Source organism: Myripristis murdjan, chromosome 19, assembly GCF_902150065.1.
Source record: "Myripristis murdjan chromosome 19, fMyrMur1.1, whole genome shotgun sequence".
In the NCBI taxonomy this organism is placed as follows: Eukaryota; Metazoa; Chordata; class Actinopteri; order Holocentriformes; family Holocentridae; genus Myripristis; species Myripristis murdjan.
In genome coordinates this window covers 25,350,208-25,356,207 of record NC_043998.1, presented here as the reverse complement: position 1 = coordinate 25,356,207, position 6,000 = coordinate 25,350,208, and the positions used below count along the sequence as shown (strand labels likewise).

At 42.1% G+C, this 6,000-nt stretch overlaps 1 protein-coding gene across 1 annotated transcript in view; it reads right to left on the bottom strand.

Annotated features, from left to right (window-relative positions):
* LOC115378258 (glutamate receptor ionotropic, delta-1-like) overlaps positions 1-6,000 on the bottom strand; it is a 520,936-nt gene that overhangs the window by 55,254 nt on the left and 459,682 nt on the right. The window lies entirely within an intron of this gene.

Sequence of the window (6,000 nt, the reverse complement as noted above, 5' to 3'; positions counted from 1 at the left end):
TGGCCTGTCATAACCTCCTCTGGGTCACATTAACTTCTCAGGCTGTTCGGTCAAAAGGGGGCGTGGCATTTTCATCAGCATAACATCAAAAAAAATGTTGGAGAAGGTTTGTCCCGAGCTGAGGAAAAACACATTAACTTCTCACACCGATTAAAGCCACGCCCATTTACTCACAGGCCACGCCCACTTCTGTTTTTTGGAGCAGGGGTGGGTCATGTGGGGTGTCCTCGGACTTGGCGTGTCGCTGCCGACAGGTTGGTTAACACAAGGCCACGCCTACTTCCTGTCGTGCTCTTTATTACAGATTCTGGACCAGCGCTGTCAGCTCTACTGAGTTTCTATTACTGCTGGTCAAAATAGAGGGAAAGATGCATCACTGGTGAGGAACATTATGTTTACTTGTTATACTGATGTGTCTAAATGAATATGGTTATTATTTACTGATGTTAAAATGGCACGCATTGCACCTTTAACTGACTTTTTCTCACATTCGCCTGTTTCTTCTGTACTCAGGAAACACCAGCATGCGTCTCAGCACATACAGCATGCTCCAAATTTCCTACAAAGCTGCAAAAATCTGTGTCTTAACCATCCCTTTAGTCTAATATTCAGTGTTCAGCTCGTGTTTTTTCCTCACATCACACAGACGGCTTTATAAAATATGCCTAAACGTGTTGCAGATGCCCTCATCGCAAATGTATTCTGCTGCAATTCAGCGAGAATGCCAAGTCGGCGCTTAAAAAAAAAAAAAAAAATCTTAAAAGCTAACTTAGTCTCATCTTCAGTGTTTAAATGTAATGGATTTTTTTTTTCTTCATTTTCGAGGAATATGAATGAATGTGTTGAAACAAGGCAGATCAGCCACTAGGATGAGGACACTCAGTACATTTACATGCACACGACATTTCCACTATTATTCCATATATTCCCTTTTAAGGCCTTTTTTTCTGAATGTAGCATTTTTTTTTTACTAAGACATGTGGCATATGCTGATATTATTCAGGTTTCAGAAGCGTTCTCTAGTCATGCATTAAGAAGATATGCCTCATTTGGGTTTGTTTTTTTTTTTAATGCGGTTTACAGTCAGCTCTGTGCAACAAACCGCCGAGGCAACACATCACAAGGCCGGGCCACAGACGCATTCAACAAAATAAAAGCCCACATTTCTGTCTGGGAGCAGAGACACACTTTTGAACGTCATGAAAGAAGACTCGAAAGGCGGCGGCTGCGTTCACAAACAAGTCGGAGTTTGCAGGGACGCATGGAAACGGGAATATCGGTGGAATATTCACCTTCATCAGCTTAGCGGGAACATTGTTCACTTTTTCAGAATAAGGGAAAAACCGAAATGTTTTGGGGGGTTAAACGCAGTCAATGACACTGGAGACAAGTGGGATTATTCTCCTTCTTCTCGGCACCTTAACTACCGCCCCTGCTAAACTGTTCATATTTCTATTTTTTTATATATTCCTTGTTTATAGTGTATATATTGCTTGCTGCTATTTATCACCTGTTTATACTGTAAATTTGCACATTGTCCACATCTATGCACATGTTTTTTTGCACATTGGGTACTTAGATCTCTAGTTTTCATCTTTTATTCTTTTTTTTTTTTTATTGATTTAATCTTGTAATCTGTGGATACTGCTGAAAACTGTGAATTTCCTTCGGGATGAATAAAGTATCTATCTATCTATCTATCTATCATCTATCTATCTTATCTCGTCCCGCTGCCAGTTTTTTTTTTTTTTTTTTTCACCGTGTTTGAAGAAAAACCAGATTTGAACAGTGAAGATGCGACTGGATGAGATCTACAATTCATCTAATCTGTTTCCCCCTCTCTTTTTTTTTTTAAATTTAATACATCTCACACATTAAGGCGCCGTTGCTGTCGTGGCGAGCGGGTCAGATGTTAATGGAGGCGCTGGCGGCGGCGGCGGGGCTCAGACCTGCGGCACGGCATGGCGCGGTGCGGTGCGGCAGCAGGTGAGTGTGTTGGTTTATCAGCTGAGTGCTTTATCAGAGCGAGCAGAGAGGCTGCATCGCTGCATCTCATCACAAACCGCTCGGCCTAAAAGGTTTCCCAGGCAACCTGCCAGACCGTAATAGATGCAGCTGGGTGCCACCATTGGGGTGCGGAGTGTGTGTGTGTGTGTGTGTGTGTGTGTGTGTGTGATTGACTAATATGAGCTTGTGTGTCTCTATGCTTTGTGCAAACATGTGTGCATGGACATATTTGTATGGGTTTGCAAGTGTGTGTGTGTGTGTGTGTGTGTGTGTGTGTGTGTGTGTGTGTGTGTGCGCGCATTTTTGCTTGTGCATGTGTTTTAGCTTGAGCATGTGCATATGTGTGTGTGTGTGTGTGTGTGTGTGTGTGTGTGCACGACTGACTGATCTGCACCTGTGTGTCTGTATGACTGTGTATTTTTGTGCAAACGTGTGTCAGTGTGCATATTTGTGTGGGTTTGTGCATGCTGGTGTGAGTATGTGTGTGTGTGCATTTTTGCTTGTGCATTCACATTTGTGTGTGTGTGTGTGTGTGTGTGTGTTATGCTCCTGTGTGTCTCTGTGCTTGTGTATTTGTCTGCAAACGTATGTGCAGGTGCATATTTTTGTAGGTTTTTGTGTTTGTGTGTGTGTGTGTGCATTTTTACTCGTGCATCCATGTATTTAAGCTTGTGCATGTGTGTGTGTGTGTGTGTGTGTGTGCGTGTGTGTGTGAGTTGCTGAGCTGGTCATCTCTCTTCATCCAAAGGCACCTTTACAGCCTTGTCGTGCTTAACAATCCTGAAATGCAGTTTCATTGATGTAATTTAATGAATGTGTGTGTGTGTGTGTGTGTGTGTGTGTGTGAGTGTGTGAGTGTGTGTGCGAACACACACTGCAACAATTTCAGGATTACTGTAACAATTTTACTTCCTTATTAAGATTGACGAGCCCCGGCTGCAAATGACTAATGGACCAAGTCGCTAAAGCCAAATCTATTGCCTGCACACACACACACACACACACACACACACACACACACACACGTATAGAAACCCACATCTGCATTGCCACATCTCTTTATGTTCTCTCAGCCTCCTCTGATTCAGTCAAGCACATGAAAATTTGATCGCCTTGTTTTTAAATATTTCAGACGCCACAAATCCTCCTGTGATGATCCGCCTCTCCTCCTCCGTGTCGCTCTAATCCCTGCAACCACTCCAGATTAAAACTCCAACATCTCAAACCCGAAGCCGCCGTCAGCGTCCCCTCTGCGCTGCGATCGATCGGCTGTGATGGATTTGCGCCCGGCCGCTCGGCTGTTTGATCGTCCGAACACACACTCGCACTTTGACATTTTTCATTTTTTTTTGGAGGCCCGTATCCTGATGACGGGGCGTCAGGGATCAAACCTGCGAGCCCGGGCGGTCTCCCCGAATGTCTGCTGTTCGCTGCTTCATATTTATTTTACATTTCCGTCACTCCTCACCAGAGAGAATGGTGTTTTTTTTTTTTTTTTTTTTACTCAAGGATAAACTGGTTAAAAACTTGGTCAAAATCCCCTTTTCTGACTTCTGGACGTCCAGCGGTTCAGTTCCTATGGGTAGCATTTCCTCCTAGCTTAGCATAAACACTTGAAGTCTATGGGAGCCGTTAGCCTGGCTGTAGCGAGGCTGTCTGATTCACACAGAGGATCATGTGGATTTGCAAAAGTAGAGGAAGATCCACCGCGAATTAACTTCTCAAACCACTCTGCTTTGTTTTTTTTTGTTTTTTTTTTTTATTTCAAGATGTATATTTCTGGATGGAAGCTGGATGGTCTGACCTCGCTGATGCCCGTCACGGCTCAAACTAAAAATGTTCACCTGGAGAAGGTCTGCACAAAACGAGTGACGTTTGCTGAGAGTGACACATCATGTTTTTGTTTTTTTTTGTTTTTTTTGTCATTTCTGCCTCAGCTGACAGTGACAGGAGAGAGAGAGACAGGGAAGGCAGACTCGAACCTGGGCTACAGGTCTATTTCTGTCTTCTATATTTGGATTTCTCAGGATTTCTTCAGGATGAACTGGAAACTGGAGCCCTGTGTTCATGGCAAAGATAATTCAGATGGCCACGAGGAATTTTATGCATTTTATATATTGGAATGTCCAATTAATTGATTGTAAATATGTGAGTAACTTGATTTTTTTTTATTTATTTATTTTTTTTTTTAAGAATGGCTGGGACATCGTGTTTGTTTCATCGCTGCATCGTTTCCCAACAATTGAATTTCTTCACCTCATTTCTTGATGCTGAAGTCGATCAAAATAAAATAAATCATTTTTTTTGTTTGCTTTAACTCAGCAGTTCAGGCGTTTTTGGGTGATTCTCACCAAATTCAGATTTAAAAGGTGTCATACAACAAAAATTTTAAAATACCATTTTGGACATAATTTTTCCATCCACATATGAGATTAAGGTCTGAACTTACCGTAAACATTAATTTTGGAAGATTTTGTCCGTATTTCCTATGTATTTATTTACATTTTTACATTATCATTACTGCAACATGACATCACCTCAAATATGAGGTTAAAAATGTGTATTTTTGGCTATTTCTAAAGTAGATTCATATTAGTTATGCTGAAAGCTATATATAACTTTGGAGAGATCTTTTTTTTTTTTTTCCTTTTTATTATTTTTCATAATATCCATATTATTTCTCATTACTGAAACATACCTCATAATTTACGACCTTTTTTTATTTTATCATTTCACTAAAAAATAACATACACATATTTTTTTTTGAAGCAGACTTTAGATAAGTACTGTTGGATAATATGTATATACATTTTCAAACAAAATATTATGATCTAATAATTCATCAGAAAAAATACCTGTTGCGGTAATGAGAATGACATTTCGGAATTGAGAATGAGAATCAGTATTTTACTCATTTCTGGGTAGAAAACACAGCCCATGCTGGCATGTTGGGTCAAACCCGGAACCCGACCCTGCTGGTTTTGGTGACCCACAACTGGGGTCACCAAAATAACCCAGATTGGTTTATTTTGGTGACCCAGCAGTTATAAGAGTGCACGGCCCGTCACAGTCGTACACAATGAGACTGTGGAAAGGGTGTCCTCATACAAATACTTAGGCACCTTTTTTGATGACAACCTCAAATTTGATGTGAACACTGCAGCTACTGTGAAACGTGGGCAACAGAGAATCATCTTCTCTGCAAACTTGACTCCTTTGCTGCCAGTCCCACCATTCTGTCTTTTATTGAAAGCCTCCTGTGTTTCTCATTTATTTGTCGGTTCCCCAACCTTACGCTGCAGGATAAAAAACGGCCTGCACCGCATTAAAACGTGTTCCAAAGTCAAAGGAGTGAAACCCGGGGATCTGGCCGGCTTTTGTGACCAACAAATGCTCAGAAAAGCTCCTTGCATGTTGGCATCTCCTGGCCATGTGCTAGCAGGTGAATTTGCCCTGTTGCCCTCAGGTCGTCGGGATGTCTTGACCGCCTGCAAAACTATTTTTATTTATTAACTTTGTCACTTTTTTATTTATTGGTTCTGATTCCACGGTATTCCCAGCATCTGTGTATCTTTTTTTATTCTACGTGTTATTGTGCGTGTTGTGTCCATATGTTGTTGTGCTGGGCTGCCTGAACCAATCGCCCCTTGTGGGATTAATAAAGTCGTCTGAACTGAACTGAACTGAACAAAAGTTTCTCCTGCAGGCGAGCCGTGTCATTGAAATGGTTCTCTCGCCCCGCCGGCAGAGGTTTTAACCTTGTTGGACAGAAAAACACCATGTGAATACTGGCAGATGAGACCGCGTGCCTCAGTAACATGCAGATTTTCTTCTACAGAGGCTTCGCGGTGGCGTCACGGATGTCCTGGTAACCGCGCCCGCCGCCGCCGTCACGGAGGCTCCATGTAAACGTGTCATTTTAACCAACGGGCAAATTTCAACGTTCAGGCAATCAGCAGAAGCGGCGCAGCCTCGTCCCAAGGTAATCACATG